Source organism: Astatotilapia calliptera, chromosome 7 (assembly GCF_964374335.1).
Source record: "Astatotilapia calliptera chromosome 7, fAstCal68.1, whole genome shotgun sequence".
Lineage (NCBI taxonomy): Eukaryota > Metazoa > Chordata > Actinopteri > Cichliformes > Cichlidae > Astatotilapia > Astatotilapia calliptera.
The window spans coordinates 68,121,192-68,144,731 of NC_137428.1; the positions used below are offsets into that span (position 1 = coordinate 68,121,192).

The following is a 23,540-nucleotide window of genomic DNA, read 5'->3' on the forward strand; positions in this document are numbered from 1 at the left end:
ACTTGATATGTGATCCATTGTTGATCTGCACACAGCTGTTGTCACGAACGTCGCACTCGCTTACGTCACTGTCGTGAGACATTCTCGCAAAAAAATCACGGTTTTAGTAACGCAGTAACGCAGCGTTCCTACGGGAAAGTAACGGTAATCTAATTACTGTTTTTGCAATAGTAATCCCTTACTTTACTCGTTACTTGAAAAAAGTAATCAGATTACAGTAACGCGTTACTGCCCATCTCTGGTGATGTCAGACAATAACTGATGACGCTTCCCTTTATTAAACTTCATTGCTGTTGATGATCACAGCACAGTTTCACTGCTGAGATTGTGGAAAAGGTCACACCTCATCGCCTGAGGCAGTTTCCCATCCACACCTATAGGTGTGTGTAACATTTTTTGCCTCTGTTTGGTTTCCAGTCTCTACTCTCTCCGTCCTTTAGCACAAGAACTGCAGTGCAGGAAATTCAGCGGATGCTAAACTGAGACGTCGTGTTATTGTGCACCCTGAGTTTAAATTCCTTGGTTTTTGCAAGTTTCTCTGTTCCTCATTTTCAACATAGCAAACTTCATGCTTGGGTAACAGTAAGATTGCCTTTGCTTACTTAAGAAATCATTTTCCCCTCTGTGACAGTAGAAAAACGATATATTTATAATAAATACAGTATGAGAAAAGCTGCTTTATTCACGAACCATATCGGATATTTTAAGACCTATATTAAATGTTAGCAAACAGTTTTCTGTTGACGGAGGTTTTTGTAAAGGATCACACAGATTTCGTCACAGATTAGCACCCTAAATCCCACATGATACGATGTAGACAGCTCAATATAAATTTGTTCTCTTAACAGAGGATTTTAATGTTTTAGCGACAGAGGAAAGAGGTTGCAGGGTCACGAAGTTCTAACTTTGTTATATCTAAATTTGCTTCACTTCATCAAAGTTTACAAGATGTGGACTTTGACTGTGTATTCCAGCACCTTTTTTCCCATCCTTTGTGTTGTAAATTTGCTGGTGGGTCATTGTCCTGTTGCATGACCCAAAGTTGACCAAGCTGTGGGACAGATGGTCTCACATTTGACTCTGGAATACTTTGGTACACAAAGGAGCTCATGGTCAACTCGGACTACGAGGTGCTCAGAACAAAGAGAAATCATTGCTCCCTCCCTGCTATATGCTGAACGTTATGACCAAACATCTCCACGCTATTCCCATCTGTCCAACGGACGTGATTCCAGAAGTCTGTGCTCAGATCCAGCTTTGCAAACTGAAGCTATACTGCCATTTTTTATTGATTTATTTTTAAGAGAGAAGAGGCTTTCTTCTTGCAAACCACACTTGTTTAGTCTCCGTCTTTGCACTGTCATAAACTTTAACACTTAGCTCCTGGGTTTTCTGCGCTATCTCTGAGCTTTGTTATGGACACTCCTGGGAGGATTGGCAACTGTCTTGAGTTCTTCCACTTGTGAATTATCTTTTTATTGAAGAAAGATGGACTTCAGATTGTTTGGAAATGCCTTAGAAACCTTCCTAGATTGATGCGCAGCAACTGTTGGCTCTTTAAGGTCATCGGTGATGTATTTCCTCAAACCTGCAAAATGCCAAAGCATCTGCTTTTATAAAGTTGGTCACAGTCTTCTTCTGCATCTTATTTATGCTGTATATGTTTATTTGTTCCTGTTTTGCTGCTGTAACAATGTGAATTTCCCATCTCTGAGACTAATAGCGGCTATCTTATCTATCACTATCGCTTCAACCGGCTGCAGCTAGTGCTCCATGCTCACAGAAGTGAATGAACCAACCCAATATTGTATGCATTTATCTTATTTGTATTTAAAACCACTCATTTGTTTATTTATTTTGTAGACATGACCAAACTGAAATTTCTACTGTTTATGGGCTATGTCAATATCAATTAGTCATATTGGGTTATAGCATCAGTAGTTTGTTCAGTCCTCTCAACACTAAATTATCCTGATGGGATTTTAAGTTGAGAGAAGGACGACAGAGGTTGGGGGCATCACCCTGGAACCCGTGCTTTGAATGTCAAGACTGTCTGACTTGGTCAGAAGTTCAGCCATTCCGCATTCTTGACTAAAGGATAAAGCAGCCCTAATCCCCTTTACCAGGTAGCTAGAGTTGGCAGCGGAGCCAGAAATTCCTGCAGCATACCGATTTGGGGAAGTTGCTATGGTTTGGATGGACAATTTCAGCAACAATAGAGTTCTCTCATTCAAAAAAGAAAACAGGGTTTAAGTTTTGTGAGAAAGCACTGCCACCGCAGAGGTAGGGACCATATGGAATGTAACACATTGAGAGTCCTTTGAAGTCAGAGGCGTGTATTGCAAGTTTGTTTCATTAATAATGAATAAATGTTCATCATCCTAAAGTCGGGTGAGGAACTCAGACAAAGAAAGAAACGGTTACGTATCGCAGATGATGAAGGTATTTAAGGAGGCGTTTTTAATCTCGCGACAGGCCGACCAGGGTAGAGTATAGTGACAGCAGGCCCTACTGGGCTTGCCTGGCTATCAGACTGAGCTGCCAGTCTTGCTTCTAAGAGTCCAATGTCAGGGAACAGGATCAGTTGGACAAGAATAACTTCAGAGACAGAAGGCAGCCTCTAGCTCCTTTATCTGCCTCAATAATGCTGCCAAAGACTAGGGCGTCCACAGAGGTGGAGCAGCATTACTGACCTGTCCTGCTGCTCCTCTCGGGCCTGGTGGATTAGCTGTGAAAAGGCCCCCAGAGAAAAACTGTGGATGAACTACACTGGCCTGTCTTTGTGCCGTCTGTCTGCTGGGCTGGGGAGCACTGACTTTAGCCCTCTGTCAGCTAAGACCGGTGAAACCGCTCAACAAAAGCCATTCATCTGTTGTACTGTACATGCCAAATGGCTGACATTCCTCTTCCAGAGTTGTTTTGTAAGCCGCATCTGTCTGTCTATCTGTGCAACTACAAGTCTGTTAAGAGAAGAATGGTTTCTGTGCAGCTGGGGTTTTCTGCATTAGATCTGATTAACCTTCTGTCTGCTCATTACTGACCAGACTGACCATTACTGAACTTTTTTTCCTGGTCATTTAGTCACTAAGACACAAGTTTATGCATCTGCTTGTACAAAAGCACCACTATCTGTGGTCACATGCACACTCTTTGTCAGACAACAGTTTATTGTAATTTGGAGAATCAGGTTTGTCAGCCGTTACATGTGACGCTCTGACTGGTAAAATCTTTTATGGGCTTAAGTTTATATCACTCGTGATTTAATCCTGCATCCTTTAATTCAATTCTTTGATTTAATTGTTGGATTATTCATTATTGTAATATAACTACATGATACAAGTGAACGCAAAGAATTTGCAGATTTCCAACTGGAACATTAATAATTCAAGATTCAAGACGTTTATTGTCATATACACTGCAAAACACAAGTGGTTACGCAGAGCAGTGAGATTCTTACTTTGCAGCTTCCCTTCACACAAGTAAATAAAGCCCTAAGTAAAATAAAGAATAGACTTAAATCTGAGCGTAGAAAATAATAAAGTAAAGCAAGTGCTTATGTAGCTTATGTGTGGGTGTACTGCAAGTGGCTGAAACAGTCACAGTGGTAATATGCACAGAATATACAATATTAAGATTGTTTAAATTGTATGAAGTTGTATTATATTGTATAGAAATGTACAAAATGAGCCATATTAATATAGTTTAATCAGTTTTCTGTTTTCTGTGATCACGTTTACCTTTCCTGGTAGAGAGAGCGCCCAACTTCAGTTCCAGTTTTTTTCCTGCGAAACACATGAAGGAGATGAGAGCTGTAGCCATTTTCTCTTTTCTTTCTACTTTATTGCATTAAATTAGAAATGTATCGCTGGCTGTTAGGTTGAAGTTTGTGCTGTAAGTTAGTTTAGGTGCGTATTTTAACATTAAGAATGTGTACGTTTTATGTATTTGTATGTTGTTTTTTTAACTAACACTGATTGGAGAAACAGTTTCTTGTGTCTCTTGTCCACTGGTGGCCGTCCTTTGATTCGAGTAGTAAATTGTTTCTCGTGTGAGAATGTGAGGAATCTCCGATTGCCGTATTCTTAATAAAGCTGATGTTAGTGCTTCCTCTTTGGTACGTGTGTCTGCGTGTGGTTAGATAGCTTTGGGTGGAAACTGCAGTAATTTGTGGATTAAAAAACTATGGTTGTTATTCTGTAACAGGGCATTTATAAGTCTGGACGTGTGCAAAACATTGCTATACTAATTACTTTATTCTACAGCCATAGATGAAATGCTTTCATACTATTTCTCAAAGTGTTTATTAAATGCTTTTTCCAAGATAATATCACTCCGAACTCGAGCTCGAGCCACTGAGCTAATAGCCTTTAATCAGTCAAAGCAGAGACAGACACCGGGGGCCTTAATCCAGTTCCGAATCCTACTTTTGAAGATAAATCTGACATTTCAGACGGACACCACAAGGGCCTGATGTCACTTCAATGCACGTGACGCATTTATCACCGTGAATTCAAGCCTACACGGAGCGAACCGTTCCCACAGTTAAAGAAACGTCGCCCAGAGGACAAATGCCCATTCCCAACCGGCTCACCGTTTCAGTGGCTGGAAATCCCCTCACGCACAAAGAGGCCAGATATGATACCACAGCACTGCAGGCCAGGGAGGGACAGTATTGATACTGTAAGCACTTCTGTCTGAGAAAATCCTTAAGGGACTGCAGCCAATTGTTGTTAATTGTATGGGGCCACATTCTATCCAACTGTCGCTGGTATGTGCTACTTGTTTTGAATAGGAGACAAGTATACGTACTGGTGATCGGCACTTGTGTTTTGTTCTTGAAACATTTTGGTTTTGTGGATTGCCCCATTTTCAGATGGGGTTTTATCGATGTCTGAAGCTCACGTGTACAATCGCATTGTTCGCGTTGCACAAAGAGCTGAGCTGTTGTGCACACTCATATAAAGTTCATTATCATTTTAGCTGCAGGCAAGCATGCTTCCACATCTCTAACAATGGAGCTGAGGAAATATATCGATACGTTTGACCTTTTCATTCAGAAAATAAAGTCGAGATTAGCAGCAGGGGACATTTATCTGTGATGACAGGACGTGTGGCACTCGGTCCTGGCGCTCGTCTAGGATCAACGAGGTACCCTTCCTGTTAAGTTGCTGTAATTTGTATTAGAAAGACAGAAAGAAGCCAATGAGTCCACAGACCCACGATGACTTTGCGTTCCCCTGGGCAGTATAATGAAGCTCTCAGTGGGACGACGTGGTTTGAATGCACTTCAGAAAGAAAGGGGAGAGATGTACAGCCCCATATGCATCTACTCACCACATCATATTTCTACAGCCATGAATGAGGCCCTCACACAGGCACCCCCTGTGCTGCCAGGCAGTCAGAGCCAAAACCTTTCACAACACGTCTTCTACACAATGCAGAGAAAACTCTTTCTTGGGTTTGCACCGAGCAGAACCCTCGGGGAGGATAGGGTCTGTCTTCATACTGCAGCAGCACGGCGAGCCTCAGAGAGCTTGAAAGAGAAAGAAAGACGGGTTGCTTTTCTCAGAAATCTGGCGAGCAACGTCGTATTACTCTCTGTCCTTCATGTGGTCTGGAGCTCTTTTTACATGATGTTTGCAAAATTTGTTTTACTTTTGTTTCCCGACCATGGTTTTGTTTTGATTTGATTTGATTGTAGATGCGATGCTGATGGAGTTTAACTGTAATGAACAGTGCCTCTTAGTGTTGCGTTGCGTGAATGTGACAGATGTCAGGCCGTCAAACTGGCCAATGAGCAGATGTTTCTCTGCAACTGTAATTAAGTCTGTGGCGGAACGCCAGCGAGCTATACTGCTAATGGTAACAAATTACTGTTTCTCCGGACGTCCACAGAACACTTTCGTTCTTATAGTTTTCATTACAAAAGAAAATCTGATTCACAAAAATGTGAAATTAAATTTAGCTTTTAAACATCTAATCAGTGATATTCCCCCAAATTGTACATCAGCCTTTTTACAAGATCTCAAGTAAGCGCGCACTCCCAAATGACCTTTTTGTTGTTTTTAACCCATCAATCAACAAATATTCAGAGAATGCAAATGCTTCTCAAGTAGTATATGATGATGACTCTTACAGAACTTCCTTTTACTTTGTTTACCCACCTCAAGACAAGGTTTTAGGGGATTTTCGCTCTCTAAGCCTATTTTAGGCTTTCATTTGTGTTTTCTGTGGGTATGTACAGCCTGTTTTTGACAGCATGTGTGTCCATTGTTGTTCCTGCAACGTGAGGCACTGTTGTCTGTGGTCTAATTTGGTCAGAGTCGACTAATCTCAAAAGGTTTGCATGCCAGCTGCAGGATTAAGTAGAGATCCATCGCTCTGTGTTGCATGTGCATCGTAGCCAGTCGTGAGTTGCACAGGAAGCTAGTGTTGGTACAGTAACCTGTCCTGTTCACACTCTTGCTTAACTGCAGGGTGCGATACCTCTGCATCTATCGTCAACTGCATCTCGCCGTCTTTAAAGCTGCACTGAACCATCCTTTCCTCGCCTGCAAGTGTTGGGGGTGGGGATGGGATATAAGATCTCAATCTTATATCCCATCCCCACCCCCAATTTTTCATCCCAGTTTAATTTAGCATTCCCCTTTTGATAAGGAATATTGTAAAGCTGGGACACAGACAGGAAGCCTGGAAAAAGCAAGGTACTATTTTGAACAGTCCTATTGTCCGCAAACAGGGAACGGCTGGGGGGTGGGGGTGCATGCTCCTGCTCTCTATCTTCCCCCCTACCAGCTCTGATCATTCAGAGGGTCCTCTGTCCCCCCGCTCAGCGTTGAGCTCATGGCAGTCACACTCTAAAACATGTGCACAGGAAGGGGCAGGGGTGTGAGGTGGGGGGTCCGTTATGTAACAGTGCCTTCCTTAACAGGAGCGCTCGTCTCTTAAAGATGTAGTGTGACAGAGGTGCGGCTGAATTTGAACATCAAAAAACTATTAAAAGAGACGAGGCAGAGATGATGTCAGGTTTTTGCTCCCGCCCAACCGCCTCCCCTCAAACGGGCAATCCCTTTTTGTTTTTAGGATATAACAATATAATGATGCCACATGCTAACAATAACTGCTTTTAGGAAAGGGTGGGATGACATGATGAGAGCAAGGGAATGTTGGCCATGGACTTTTTTTTTTTTATAAATGGAGATGTAAATATGGAAAGATTTATGTGGAAAGAGAAGGGCCTGCTTGGAAAAAGTGTGCTTGGAAAATGATGCGTTGCCATATCTTTGCGTTGTCCCAACTACCCCTAAACTGTAAACAGACTTTTGAACATATGCGACAATAAGTAATTTTTATAAGGTTATGAAGCGTGTTAGAGAAGTTTCCCAGGCAGACGAGTGAGTGTGTGAACTCTGTAACACCACCACAAGGCCACACAAGACATTTACCGCACACACACACAAAAATGGGGAGGGGAATCAATGTATGTTACAGGAAATGTGTTCTTGTTTTAGTTTTACGGGTACTCGGGGTCTCATAGCTGCATCCTCCCAACTGTCAGAAGCCCTTACTTCTTTAGGTCTAAATCCCTCAGAGACAATGAAAGGCGTGGACTCGAGCAGGCGTCAATGTAAAGCATCCAAATAACACAACCAAATCAGAAATGATGACTGTAGTGTATGAAATGAAGACCGATGACCCAGTCGGCTTAAAAAGCCACAAAGTAAAACTTTTTTTTAATTGATACTTCCATGCAGGCAGCTTATCGGTGGTTAATAAATCGCTGTAACCGTTTTAATTGCTGGGATAAAAACAGCACAGCAACAAACACACAAGCTTGTCATCGTCCCAGAAGGCTGCGCAAACAAGATGAAGGTCATAGGGCTGCAAGTACATCATGTATGGGCCACCTCACTGAGCAGCATTAAAGGCTGTGCATACTCATACCAACATGTGCACATATATGCAGCTGTGGATACATGTACTGTGTCTAGCAGCACAGTGCGTATACACGTGCACGCTCCTAACACTTGTCCTCTTACACTTCAGGGGCCTCTATATAGGCTACATACAGTGTTCACCCACGCGTTCCTGTCACTGCTCTCGTCTTACTGACTGCTCTGGCTGAGCCGCTGAGCCAGCTGGTGATAACAACACTTCCTCCGTGCTTCCCTCTTGTTGCTTAGCTGTTGTGCTCTTACCATCTGTGGCAACAGGCTGGGGCCAAAGTGTCGTGTTACTCTCACAACTGGAGACCCAAGATGCTGAGGACACACAAGCACAGACACAATTCGGGGGCGACACACAGACACACACATACAGCAGTTACAGTTGTCATGAGACATGGAGGTGAAGAGGTCTGAAAAATGCAGCAGAGGGGTCAGCAGAGGGGTCAGCAGAGGGAGACCCAACAGCAGACAGTTCCTTGAAGGAATTATGCACGAGGCTGTGTAACATTTAGTAACTCAGCCAGTGCCCCGTGTTGCAGTCGGGAATCACAGAAAAATGTAATGGGTTTTGCACTCCACCTCTCCAGCATGCTTCATAAATTTTGGCGATGGTACATTTGCATACTTCTGCAAAACAGACAAACAGCACTAAAAATGTACCTCCGCTGAGCTTCTTTAGCTAACTGGATGAACAAGGTGTTCAGACAGTGTGAGAGAAGGAAGATCTTTAAATGCTATTTCAGTTTATGCTACAAAGTCATACTACTGTGAGAAACGTGAAATTAAAGTTGATGAAACGCTGTGACCAGATGAAAAAGGATCTCCCTGCAACACTCAAATTTACATGTTCACTTATAGTGAACTATTTTGAAAGTAACAACAACAAAAATAACTGGAAAATTCCAAATGGTAGAAACTAGAGGAAGTTATAACATCCAGTTCTTCTTGTGGGAAGAAATGTTTCCTCCATTTGAGGCAGCGCACGCCAAGTCACAACTGCGGTGACCCTGAAGCGCAAACTTTCCTCCAAACAAAACGACAATCTCACTTCAAAACGCTTCAGTTTCTTCAGTTACAACAAAAATAATAGAAATAAAAATAAAAATACATTTCACTTCACAGGCCAAAAAAAAAGAGATTTAATGGTATAAAAATTCCAAATCAATCACATGTAACATCTCGATGACACCATGACCTTTAACCAGTGACGTTAACACGAATTATAGATCTTGAAATTGTCTCACAACAGAAGATGCAGACAAAGTTTAATCAATAAGATCTCCTGTTCATGAACGTCCAGCTGCGGTCACGGCACGTCCAAGTAGACTCTACATCGCTAAGCTTTAGGCGAAACCTTTTTCACTTTATGATAAGAAAGGGCTCAAACTTGGCAGTTACAGCTAAAGATGGTCGACTGATGAGCCGCAGGTCACGGTGAGGTGGCGGTAAAGAGAGGTCGGGAGTGTAGGAGGAGAGCTGGAGAGGAGGAAGGCTGTTCTGAGACAGAGGACAAGAGTGGCATGTGGCTGGATGGTATCCTTGGGAAAGTTTGCAGCTCTTTCTCCCACTCCCTGGATCTTAGCTGGGGACAAATACCACATGGAGCTGAGAGGAAGCCCGCTGGAGTGTGCAGGGCCACGAGCACGCAGGAATGTTTCACTTCAAACGGAAAATGTTCACAGCTGTTGCTTAAGCGATCTCTCTCACTGTTTCTCCATTTCTATCTCTCCATCTCTCTCCTACCTCTCACTGACTCAGTGTGTGCCAGTGATAACTCGTATTTTTAGTTCTACTGTGGCTATTCTTGGCTTCCTCTGACAGCATCTAATGTGTTTGCTTTGTGTATGAATGAAAAGGATGTTCATTTTCTCTAAAAGTTACCAGGCGGGAACTAGCAAACTTTATGTACTACTCAACGCAGCGATGAACGTGTTCACGTGCACATCACTAATTTGCACCTCTTGTTCAGTTTGCTCATCTCACTAAAAGGTGAAGATTGTCCAAAATAGCCAAAACATCTAGATTTTAATATTTGATGTCGCAGCGTGCATAAGTGATGGCTTTTGACTTTTCCTAGTGCAGAAAGAGAGAGCTCTCTCTCTAAGCCTTCACCTGAAACGCAGGAGCAGGCATCACGCACTGCAGCAGTGCACAACACGCTTTGTGCTGCGTGTGCCAACAGTGGTCATTTCCGCAAGTGCAACCAGTTTTCTGTCCATGCAACATCATGCACGTACCTTCTCCTGCTTACTTTTGTTGGAACATTGGAATGAAACCGTAACACTAAACAGTGACTTATGTCTGAATGACACAATGCTGTCACTTCAGCAGATAATTAAATGCAGCAAATTTACATGTTTGGGAAAGAAAAACTCAAAGTCTTGGCACTTCTAAAACTTCTCATCGTGTGGTGGTTCGTTTTGTATCCCAACACAGATTGGGAAACCGCTCACTCGATTGTGGCATGAAAATACCGGAAGCCCTCGCCCGACCCACGAGCAAAAATGACAACAACACTGGATTTTCGTCCCCACATCAAGCAGCCTGAAGTCTGCTGACTTTGGTTTGGCCCGTGATAAGTTTGGGGGCTGCAAATAAACCTTGCACACACATACCACCATATAAAGTGAACATGTGTGTGCATGCTTCTGTGTTTGTGTGCACATTTATATCCATCGTGACTCATCTGTTTACGATTGGGTAGAGCTCTCAAGCTCCAGATCCACATATGCAAATGGTGGAGAGTCCCAGATGTCCCATTTGACCCGAGAACTGAAGAAGCTTCTCGGATCAGAGGTGAAACGTCTTCGAGCAACTTAAAGAAGTCCAGACGCTTTTCTTTCCAAGCTCCTTAAACTACGATGACCTGGATGACTGAGAACCTTCACAGACATCAGCAAGTCGTAGTTGTGCATTCAGGTGTCATTGCACTGTCTAATCACTGTACTTCCACCACCTCTTCAACAGCAGTAGGCAGGCAGCCTCATCTTTCTTCTTCACTTTTGCTCGTAGTTGATCTGATTTGTGGACAGATGACAAAGGCACAGTTCACTGGTACATCTGAGAAGTCGTCGCAGCTTTATTTTGTCTGATCTGACTCAGTGAAAGTCTGAGCGAGCGTCGCGTCTTCGGGCAGAATGCTGGAGCTCCTGATCCTACCAGCCGAATAACGAGTGTGTAAAGAGTTGGAAAATTGAAATATTCGCGACATACATTTTGTGCCAGCATTCTTGTTTTTGTTTGTTTTTACATGAAAATTCTTTGTATTGTTATCAGGATGATGATATAATGGTTCCTGTGTTTGAGCACAGCGGTGATCTTGTTACATACGATCGACCCGTCTGAAAGTCTGCCGACCAGCCTCTGGATGTACACGCATGCATATTTACACAGTATACAGTACGTTTAATGCATATTGCAACTCCACAGACAGACATACAAACCTTGGGCTGAAACCAAGGTTTTCTTTTTTCTTCTTAAACCACTTCCCTGCCTTTCCCCGGCTCCTGGTGACGACATTCTCTTGGAATTCATCATTGCACTGGTGGTGCTCTCAGGGAGACTTTGTTGTTGAGATCTCTGCGCTCTGCAGCCACTAACTAGGACCATTTGGTGTCTCCTTTCACCACACTCTTTTCTTGCTCACTCTCCTTACATTAAATGTTCTCCTTCGTGCATCGGTTGGGAAGATTTTGCATTATCTGCTGTCGCTGGGGCTTTAAAGGGGTTGTTAACTTGTAATGGATGGGTATTTGTGATAAGGCTTGAGGTTTCAGAATGTTGCTTTTATGTGTCATTGCATTTCTGCACTGTATGTGTGCAAAGTGCAAAGGCTTTGAACTTGCATCTGCATCTGCATTTGCATCTGCGAGTGTTCGTAGGTGCTATGTATGTATGGCCACTATGTAATAAAGCTCCTGCATGTTTGTATCCAGTGTCTGTGTGCAAGACAGACATGGGGGGCATGCTGCTGGGTGCTCCGGAGGCCTGCAAAGGGACAGCCTTCCCCTCCTCCCTAAAGCCTGTAGATTGATGGGGGAGGTGTTGCTCCTGCTCACTCATCCATCACACACTTTATTTGGGTTTTAGAGGAAAGGAAAAGAGGAAAAAAGGCAAAATAAAGGAAAAAAGACTTCCAAAAATATCAGAGTTGGGGGTTGGGGTGGTGTGCTCAAGAGCTGAGGAGGGGGAGGCCCCTTGTCCTGCATTGCTCCCCACCCTTGCTCGCCTCTCTTTAAGCAGATGTTGGAAAAGAAGTCTTACCCTTGTGACCCCCTGTCATTCTACAACCCCAGCCCTGCTAACAAAAGACAGATAAAGCTAAATCAGGGGCAGATTTACTGAAGATTAACAGGGAAGTTTGTGATTTTGTGCTGCGCGTAAGCGTGAATGGATGTTTTATATATTTTGGTTACCTGCAGCAGATTATGACGGGCTTTAGTTTGCAAGTGGTTGGTGGTCTTTCTCTGCCATCAAGGTTTAGTGCGAAGCCAAATGTTTGGTTGACAGGGGAAACTATGCCTGTAATCCCAGCCCTCCGTGCTCCCACTAAATGAGCGTCATAGCAACTCAGCCCATAAATTCAGATTAGACTGCTTTACATGGAATGCAGAATTCCTATATGTGTGAAGTCATACGTGTTTGTGCCGAGCGTGGTCCAGTGCTGCGTAGTCTGACGGGATGAGTGAAGTTCTACTGTTCCAAACGGATGAATCAAGAAATCTCTGTTTGCTGTGTACTTATTACATATACAAGGAAAGGGAGACTTTTACTTTGTTACTACAAAGAGAGGGTCTAATGTTAATTAGTCAAAAAACGTAAATAAACTGTATTCTCATAATGTTAAATCCAATGTTTCTGTGCTTTTCTTTAACCTTGTGCTCTGAATGTTAACCCCCGCCATGTGGCCAAACGAGTGGAATGGTTTATTTCCCAAGTGCACGCTGCTCTTGTTCATCAGTCAGAGTAAACCGAGCTAAATCCCACAGTTTTGTGATGTAAAAATATTAAAATGTGAAATTGTAGCAAAAAAGAATACCAGGTTAGCTTCTCCGTGCTGGGATGGGAGCGCGTTTGTTTCCTCTGAGATCCTTTTCCAACTCCAGACCTCACAGCGAAGCTCCCACAGGACTTATTTGAATCACAAATGTCTTTCGTTTCTCAGTCGTTCACAGGTTTTGGTCAGTTGAGGAATTTTGGGACCCATTAAAGCCTGGTGACAATGACTTTCACCCCCAGGGCCACCACAGGGGTCCGCCCTCCTACTGACCCCTCCGTTGCCGCCCAGCCCTTACTTCAACATTTCTACACCAAAGTTCTGATCAGTTCAACAAAGAACCAAAAAAACCCAAAAAAACTTCTGGGGTCAATGTCTCTTTTCTCCCTGTCGCTCTTTTACTCCTCGCCGCCTTGTTCTGGCTCAAGTCGGGGCTTATCAAAGACAATCCACTTCTGTCATGTGGCCAAATCATTCTGACACCCATTTAGCATGCTCATCAGAGGACAGTTATGAATATTCAACATGTTCCCAGGAGCCAGTGAGCGGCAGAAAGAAGACTTGGAGTGACAGATAATAGAGCGTGTGTGTCCAGGAAAAACTGAGACAAAGACAGACAAGAGTATGAAAACATATGTACATGTGAGTGAGCAGGAAAGAAAGAAATCAACATAGTAACAATTGGATTTTAGGAGGGAGCCACTTTAGTATTTGCAGAACCAGAATAGTTATTATCAATAGTTTTAGTATATGTGTAATAGTATAGTATTGTGTGTAATAGTATTACACACAATAAAAATTAAAAGCACACACACACACACACACACACACACACACACACACACACACACACACACACACACACAGTGAAGTAGCTTCTGCGAGGTACCGGACCCTCAAACTGTGCTGTTAATGTGTAACTAATAGGGATTTCTTTGGATACTGAACAAATCTGAACCTTTGTCATCTTGAAACAAACCTCGGATTTGTTATGGGATGCTTTAAAATACCGACGGGATCAGAGGCTGATGTTAGAGGTCTACAGGAAAATAGAAAGCACAGGTGTAATTAATAACATTAATGACTTCATTCCATTTGGCTGAGCCTGTTCCAAGGCACTCATTAGGCCAGCGTAATGGGACACTTAATGGGGTCGAGTTGTTAATGTTATGAGTTACATCTGTGCTCAGCGCTAGACTGGGACAGAAAATCGGCCCCAGTATTTTTGGACCAGGCAGATAACAAAAGTAAATAAATGTACATATTTCATTTTGTTTGATTATAGATATTGAAACAGGGCTTAATCAGGTTGGTACAGTTACTGTTGGGTTCTTTCTTTTTGCACAGCTGTGACGATAGTTCATAGCTACACTTTAGCTGTTAGCATTAGCGGTGGCTCATGGTCAAATTTTACCTGAATCTCTGATTCTCTCCTTTGATAATTATGCCCCACCATCTGTTTTCTTACTGTCATGTCATGACTTTCCTCACCTCTCCACGGCTGGTGTAGCAGCAGCAGCACCTCCTGTGCCTGCGAAGCCTGTTTGCTGGCTGTTGTTGGTACTACTGTTAACGGTGCGGCAGTCCAGCAGCTAACGTGTCGGTTAATTTGACCCATTTTGCTGCATCTATTTTTAGTTTCTTTTTATTGTTTTTCTCTCCGCTTCTCAGCTCCACCTTTTCCCCACTTCTGCCACACTTAACGTTTTCTACAAGCGGTGCGAGCGCTCAGCGAAGGTAGGAGAGGGCCCGGCCAGTTAAAGTCAAAGTCAGATTTATTTATATAGCACATTTAAAACAGCAACTGGTGACCAAAGTGCTGTAATTTTAAGATTATCAAAAGAGATTAAACATAGACGCACATGATCAAATTTTTAAAAAGAAGCATAAAATAAGAAGAAGTAGTACAAACTCATTCTGATTTAAAAGCCAAGGAATAAAAGTGGCATTTCAGATGGGTCTAATGTTGGGGAGGTCCTGATGTGACGGGGCAGTTTGTTCCACAGTTTAGGAGCAGTCACAGCAAAGGCCCGGTCTCCTCTGGGCTTTAATCTGGACCTTGGGACAGCTTTGATCCGCAGACCTCAGCGATCTTGCAGGAGTGTACCAATTCAAAAGATCAGAAAGGTATGAGGGTGCTAACCCGTGCGACGCCCTAAAAACGAGAAATAAAATCTTAAATCAAATTGAAAACTAACTGACAGCCAGTGTAAGGATGCTGGTACGGGAGATATGTGGTCTGACTTGCGTGCATCAGTTAGTAACCGTGCTGCAGCACTTTGTGGGCTAGCTGATGACAGACTGACACCTGAAGAGAAATGAAGAGATGTGATTGGGCAATCCAGTGATGGATGAAAAGGAACGAATGGGCTGCTGTCCTGCTTTAATCGCCGGTGAGCAGCGACCCTTCGGGCCGGTCCGTTGGCCCAAAAGTGCGTCGGCCTGCTGGCTAAATACCCGGTATACCAGATTACCAGTCCAGCCTTGTCCGTGCTTTTCTTGCTCTGTCTTAATTTTAAGGTCTTTATAAAATTTAGATTTTTGGGGGGGGGAAGTGTGTCATACAGAAATTATTGTTATAAAGATGATTGTGAACAATATTCTATAAATTGTTTAGCAAACAAATATTGGGTGGTTCTAAAGTGAGTTTGTCAAATGTTCGATTCTGTGACTTTGTGGTCAAAGTTTTTGTAGTTTTTAATTTTTAGCTCTGAGTGTGTTAAACACGATTAAATACTAATAAACGAATAACATTTTGTTGTGCATGTAAGCTGACTTAGTGCGATCTTTCTTTAGCACTGCTGTTGCAACAGCAGCATTTTATCTGTACAGGATATCGAGTTGCATCATGGAAGAGCTTAAAGTCGTGAATGATATTTCCCAGCATTACTGACTTGTTGTCATTTAGTGTTGAGTATCATGGAAAACCCTTTGGCACTCCTTCTGAATCGCAGACTTTCTACGTCTTTGATCCTCTTGTGTTGTTGACCACTGTTTGGTTATGAATGTGTTGGATTTTGTGAGAACAAGAGAGCTGAGCCAGGAAGGAACCAGTTTGTCTGAATGAGACTGTCTGTCTCTTTGACATCGATGTCAAAAACTTCTAGGATCACATCCAAGCTGAGACAAGTGGTCACTCGGACTTGGAGAACGTGGCACCGATCCAAGCTTTGATGTTTCCGCTGTTAAAAGTTCTACATGGAGACGTTTATCAAAGGTTGTTGCATCTTCATGAACTGTAGAATGTTTTTGTAGTCATATTTTCAGCATTTCTGGTTTATGTTGTGTTGTCATTGTTGTCATTGTCATAAATCTCAAAAAATGAGAACAACTGAGAGTGCGAATGTGTCATATGATGGTGGTGGACACCTCATTGGCTGATCAATGAATCAAGTGTACTAAAGAAGTGTTAGGGTAATGAAATGTAGCTGTGTTAAAGCAGGGCCTGCTGAAGTCTCTGGATGAGGTTCATTTTTATCGAATAACTTTCTAGAGGCAGAGCGGAGTGGTTCACCTGCCTGTAGTGTGACTTTGAAGGAGACGGCCAAATAGACCAGGGGTGTCAAACTCAATCGCACTGGGGGCCAAAACTCAAGGCACACTTTAGGTCTCGGGCCAAACAAGATAAACATTTATTGAACACACTAAAACATGTATTTTAAACATAAATATGAATAAAAACAGACAACTTAAAAAAATAAACTTTAACTTGGCATCATACATGAGCTCAAAAACTCTGTTGAGAACTTTTCCCCAACTTAGCCAGCGGAGCTCTGTATGAAGGAATGTCGGCAAACTCTGAATCTATTTCCCACATAAAAGACTGAAACTGACGGTGATTTAAACTTTTGCTCAGATCAAATTTACGGCCTGTGTCACGGTGATCATTACATGCTCCATTTTTAGGACTTTACCACACATCCTTTCCTGGTGTGTGATGCAGTGATGTGCTGTTAACTCACCGGTACAGTTCTCCTGCATCTTTACTCGCATCCTGCGGACTAGTCCGCTTTTTTCACCGCACAGCACCGGCGCTCCATCTGTTGTAAGTCCAACAAGTTTGTCCCAGGGCAGTTTCATGTCGTTACACTTTGACATACGTTTTAAAAAATGTCTTTTCCTGTTGTTGTCCCGTGCATCGATTTAATGTTCAGTATTTCCTCTCCACGGACGAAGATGGCCAGCTGTGCAGTGTCCATCAGGTCTGTACTTTCATCCACAGCCGAGTATGCAATAAAGTTTTTGCTTCTTTCACACAACTGTGTTCTTAAATCAGTGGCCGTCTCACAAACCCGATCAGCAATCGTATTTCTGCTCAGGCTCACATTTGCCAAAATCTGCGTTTTGTCTGGACACAAGCCGTCGCACAGCTTCATCCTGCAGCTCTTCAGAGCGGTACCGGGCTCATTTGGCTCCTCTGTTACAATAAAACTTGCTTTCACAACAGCTTCACTTTGTGATTTTGCTCTGGTGACAAACGTCTGCTGAAATGTCAGATTCTTCTTTAGCTCTTCTACTTCCTGTAGTTTCTGCGTTTAGGTTTTTCAGCTTATCCTGACGTTTTGTCTCGTAGTGCCGTCTTAAATTAAATTCCTTCATTACAGCCACGTTAGCTCCACTAATAAGACGCACGGCTTTACCAGCATGTCTGTAAACAACATTGAGAGTAGCATCCTCCTCTCTGCCCCATAATGCTCTCTGGTTGCTATGGTAACACGTGAACATTTCTTTCAAAATAAGACGCACAGCTGCAACACAGGAAAAAGACCCCAGGAAACTGAGTTAACGATAAAAACCCTGAAAACCAGAAATTTCACACCCGAGCCTCAACTCTCGCGGTCGGGTACCAAACGACTCACGGACTGATACCGGTCCATGGCCCAGGGTTGGGGACCGCCGATGTAGGTAGTATCTTACTTCAGCTGAAGACGGCAGTGCTTGCAATAAAATCTGTCACTTTAGGAGACAGTGTGAACAATTTTTCAAACCTGTGAATTTTTTGTATCTCTAAAATTATAGAAATATGATGTCTTCAACTTGTTCATCCACATTTAGCTCCCTGACTCGGACCTCATTAATTCACAGATAGTTTTACTCAGCAGTTTTATGTTTGACATGCAATGAAAGCTAAATGTGGCTAATGGCTAAGAAACGTAGGCTCGGCTTTTGGACTGACACTGAAGCACCTGCTTTCAGCTAACAGGACCCAGCTCCCCTCCCATCAGCACCATGGGGAGGAGAGAGTTTAATCATTCAAGTGAGGATATTCTAATGTTTTGTAGCTTGCACATGCTAATCGCTGCTCTCTCTTTTGTCTTGCAAAGCAGTGCCGTTGTTGATGTTGTTCCAGAGCCAAGTACATGTGCACAGCTTGTTTCAAGCAGAGAGAACTTTAAAGAATACTTTGATCCTGATTTACTTTTCCCTGTAAGCAAAATTGCCCAGAATTCATCTTCAGATTGGATACAGTATGTGCGTACTGATTCTGTACGTTTACTGGATACGGCTCCTTTGACTCTCTTTCCACAACTTATCTGCATATATACAGTGGGGCAAAAAAGTATTTAGTCAGCCACCGATTGTGCAAGTTCCCCCACCTAAAATGATGACAGAGGTCAGTAATTTGCACCAGAGGTACACTTCAACTGTGAGAGACAGAATGTGAAAAAAAAAATCCATGAATCCACATGGTAGGATTTGTAAAGAATTTATTCGTAAATCAGGGTGGAAAATAAGTATTTGGTCAATAACAAAAATACAACTCAATACTTTGTAACATAACCTTTGTTGGCAATAACAGAGGTCAAACGTTTACTATAGGTCTTTACCAGGTTTGCACACACAGTAGCTGGTATTTTGGCCCATTCCTCCATGCAGATCTTCTCGAGAGCAGTGATGTTTTGGGGCTGTCGCCGAGCAACACGGACTTTCAACTCCCGCCACAGATTTTCTATGGGGTTGAGGTCTGGAGACTGGCTAGGCCACTCCAGGACTTTCAAATGCTTCTTACGGAGCCACTCCTTTGTTGCCCGGGCGGTGTGTTTTGGATCATTGTCATGTTGGAAGACCCAGCCTCGTTTCATCTTCAAAGTTCTCACTGATGGAAGGAGGTTTTGGCTCAAAATCTCACGATACATGGCCCCATTCATTCTGTCCTTAACACGGATCAGTCGTCCTGTCCCCTTGGCAGAAAAACAGCCCCATAGCATGATGTTTCCACCCCCATGCTTCACAGTAGGTATGGTGTTCTTGGGATGCAACTCAGTATTCTTCTTCCTCCAAACACGACGAGTTGAGTTTATACCAAAAAGTTCTACTTTGGTTTCATCTGACCACATGACATTCTCCCAATCCTCTGCTGTATCATCCATGTGCTCTCTGGCAAACTTCAGACGGGCCTGGACATGCACTGGCTTCAGCAGCGGAACACGTCTGGCACTGCGGGATTTGATTCCCTGCCGTTGTAGTGTGTTACTGATGGTGACCTTTGTTACTTTGGTCCCAGCTCTCTGCAGGTCATTCACCAGGTCCCCCCGTGTGGTTCTGGGATCTTTGCTCACCGTTCTCATGATCATTTTGACCCCACGGGATGAGATCTTGCGTGGAGCCCCAGATCGAGGGAGATTATCAGTGGTCTTGTATGTCTTCCATTTTCTGATGATTGCTCCCACAGTTGATTTTTTTCACACCAAGCTGCTTGCCTATTGTAGATTCACTCTTCCCAGTCTGGTGCAGGTCTACAATACTTTTCCTGGTGTCCTTCGAAAGCTCTTTGGTCTTGGCCATGGCAGAGTTTGGAGTCTGACTGTTTGAGGCTGTGGACAGGTGTCTTTTATACAGATGATGAGTTCAAACAGGTGCCATTCATACAGGTAACAAGTGGGGGACAGAAAAGCTTCTTACAGAAGACGTTACAGGTCTGTGAGAGCCAGAGATTTTCCATGTTTGAGGTGACCAAATACTTATTTTCCACCCTAATTTACGAATCAATTCTTTACAAATCCTACCATGTGGATTCATGGATTTTTTTTTCCACATTCTGTCTCTCACAGTTGGAGTGTACCTCTGGTGCAAATTACTGACCTCTGTCATCATTTTAAGTGGGGGAACTTGCACAATCGGTGGCTGACTAAATACTTTTTTGCCCCACTGTATCTCACTGAGATGAGCAGGGGTCAAGGGTCAGGGCTAGGCCACCAGAAGCAGCTCGAAACATGCTTCACAGATTCATTTGGAGGTTTGCTGTGCAGCTAGCATGTTATTTTTTAACTTAAATTGTTTAAGGGATTTTAGTGGACGAGTCTTTTAAGGTCCATTCTTTAGTTTTTAACAGTTTGCCCAGAACTGTTAAGCACTGGTGGACGAAGCTAACGACGCGAGGTCATATGGCAGACAACGGAAAACAACTTGCATAATTAGACGTTAGAAAACCACTAAAAATATGAATTATTGTATAGAGTCACGACCACACCAAAACATTGGTTTGTACCATCTGTAGGCTATAACATATGTCCGTGAGTCGTCATGAGTCTTTGATCCTCTGGTTCCAGTGATGTTTACATCAAGAGAACGTTCCTCAGCTCTGCAATTTCAGACTGACGAGAAGGGTGTCTGTCTAAAATAGTCTTAGCATCTGTGTCACAGACCTTATCTGTTATTATTCTACATTTTATTGTTCTCTCTGTGATATTTCCCATACCGCTATCCTCCATACCGCATTACCGCTAAGCTGCCATCTCATTTTTGGTTGCATGTGGTCAGTGAAGTCTTTTTGGCTCTTGGACACAGGTCGGTGACTCAGCTGCCACTTTTCGTCGAGTCTTAAAGATGTACGACGTCACTGTCAGATACTGTTGAAAGCATCTGTAGCGCATTAAAGGAAGTAGCAACTTGATTCCTGAATGTTAATCAGTATAAACTGTGTTAAATAAGAGGAATTCTGGTGGGTAAACAGCCGTCAGTAATTAGAGGGGAGGTGGAGTAAGAGTTGGAGACGACCACATTTGAGAAGATCTCAGGATGAGACACACCACAGACGTTGTCAGTTAGACTGGGGTTTCCTGCAAACACACATCTGCCACACTGTGTAGATCTCCGTCTGTGACTGTGATAAGAGAACTGCTCATTGACTGGCTTAGTTCTTTAATGAAATCATGTTATTTTAAGTTTAGTGTTACCTGACTTTCTAACCTTACAAATGACACTTTTATTATGGAAGAATTGTTTTCTAATATTTGGTAAGCAGGGATCAGGATGCACTCGCTGATCCAGCCTAGCCAGCCAGGCAGGCACTGGAAGGTCCAGCCAGACAAATGCTGCCCATTCTGTCAGCTTGCTAGCAAGGGCAGTGAGGTAGATAATAATTGGCAGCTTGATTGTGCCATTGCCAATAATGTCGGGGGGGCATCAGATCACCGTGGGCATCAGAAGTCCCCAACAGGACCAAGAGAAAAAGGCTCACACAAGAATGACCAGATGTAAAATAAGAATAATAATATTTCAGTGTATGAGGAATAAAAATATGTTTTTAAACCAAAATTCTAAATTTGACCTCTGCATTTTTTTCTTTTACCACAGACGCAAACACAATTCAAAAATCTATGAAGGTAAGAAGAATAATGTCACGCAAACCAGAGAGAAGCAGCACCAGAAAGGCCAGCAAGGCAAGAATTAAGACCAAAGCCTGGATCAGGCTCTTTATGGGATCCCTGAGTGACAGATACTCGGCTGAAATTACACATGGAGATCTCCACCCCACTCGAAGCTGTCCAAGTTTTAATGTAAGTCTTTTTCTTTCTTTAAGTATTTAAGTCAAAATAGGTGTGAAAGAGATTCTGGTGTCAGATTTAGGGATGGGTACCGGTATCCGGTGCCATGATGGCACCAGTTCTGACATAAACGGTAGTAACCAGACCGAAAAGCAGCGCACATTTCGGTGCTTTATTTTCCTGAGCTGTGATACACTTTAGATTCTAGCCAATCATTTTACGTTTCCGAGGACAGTAGGCGGGTCCAGGTACGTACGATCTTTTAGAGCAGAGCTACAGATTAAAAATGCCCAAGGCGAAGCAGTCAAAAGTCTGGCTGCACTTCACAGCAAAAGATGCAAACTCAGCAGCAACAAGTGCTTTAAGCTGATACTGTGATACTGTCAAAGGAGGAAACACCTCAAATCCGATGAAACACCTGGCGACGCATAGCGTTTTTTTTAAAAGCCGAGAAATGCACCGTATTTGATAGCTTGCTGCGAGACCTCACACCGAGCACATCTACTGCGGGTAGAGGAGAGTCCTGGCCCCTAGCCCTGCCAGTGTAGCAGAAATGATGAGGATGATGATGCAGCAGCAGCCGTTCTTCTCTGCGTGAGTAGCTTAATGTTGTTCGTGTGTAATTTACGTTGAGTAGGCTAACCACGTTATTACATTAATGCATGTAAGGTGAACTAGCAAACACCGTCGTAGCTACATGCGGCTGTCTTCTTGTTTGATGGCAGATACTCCCTTCACCCTGGCCAAAAAGGCTAAAATGACCAAAGAAAAAGTGGAAAACAGTTAAACATGAGAGGTTTTTGGACAAAGTTTGTGTTTTTCCATTGTTTAAGCACCGGCACCATTTCGAAAGTATCGGTTTGGTATCGGATAAAACCTAAACGATACCCATCCCTAGTCAGATTTCACCTTAGCAAAATATAGACATCCACATGTAGATGGGCAGTAAGGCTCTTGATGGTGACTTATGCTATGGGCTTGAAGTTGGCCTTTAGTTTTGTCCGCCACATCCCCATTGAGTTCCTGATGAAGGCTCTTAGGGTCCTGTTGATCCTGTATAGGTCTAGGCATTCCAGGATTGAGTCATAGTCCTTCTTGTAATCAATCCAGGCGGTGCACCTAGTCCTGCAGTCCTGGCTCACTGGTACACTGGTGCAGCTGGTGTTTTGCACCTCTGGTATTCTTGCTAATCCCTTTCTGTGCCGCATTCACAGGGCTGGACTGGCCATTGGGCGTACCGGGCATTTGCCTGGAGGGCCGCTCGTGATTTTTCGTTTTTATGGGCCGATGGGGTTTTATTTCTTTTCTTTTTTTCAACGGTATAAATGAAAGGTGGTGGATTGGCCAGTTGGTCATGATCGACTCTGGGCTGGACCAATTACAGCCGAGGAGGTCGGACTTTAAACTTGAGGTGAAAAGGAACACGGTTTGTCCCGCACTACTTCAGCTAGAAAGTTGCTAATTCAATCATGAAACTGATCAATGATCAGCTGATCGGCTTTTCTCTCTGCGCCGGAAAAAGGAAACCAGCGGATGTCGCGCTAAACAACAGCAGCACGTTTAAGCTTGATCAGCTGTTGTTAGAATTTATTTAATATTAATTTCTAGTATCAGCTGATGTTTGCTGGAGCCACAGCTGTAAAGCTGCTGGTCATGATGTCGGTTTGGATATGTGGTGAGAGGGAAACATGAAGATGAAACCAGGAGATGTCCTTACTGAACCATCAGAGCTGTGATGGAGAAACAGGTTTACCTTTAGGTGACATGGATGAGTTGAAGTTATGAACTGTTTCTGAGAGACAAATAACACCAGGATCCTTTTCTAAGCAG

The 23,540-nt window shown here is 43.2% G+C and overlaps 1 long non-coding RNA gene across 1 annotated transcript in view; it reads left to right on the forward strand.

Annotated features, from left to right (window-relative positions):
• Positions 1-23,540, forward strand: part of LOC113027153 (uncharacterized) — a 118,579-nt gene that overhangs the window by 45,322 nt on the left and 49,717 nt on the right. The window contains exon 2 of the long non-coding RNA XR_003272992.2: positions 21,520-21,722. This is a non-coding gene — a long non-coding RNA (uncharacterized LOC113027153). The remainder of the gene's footprint in view (positions 1-21,519; positions 21,723-23,540) is intronic.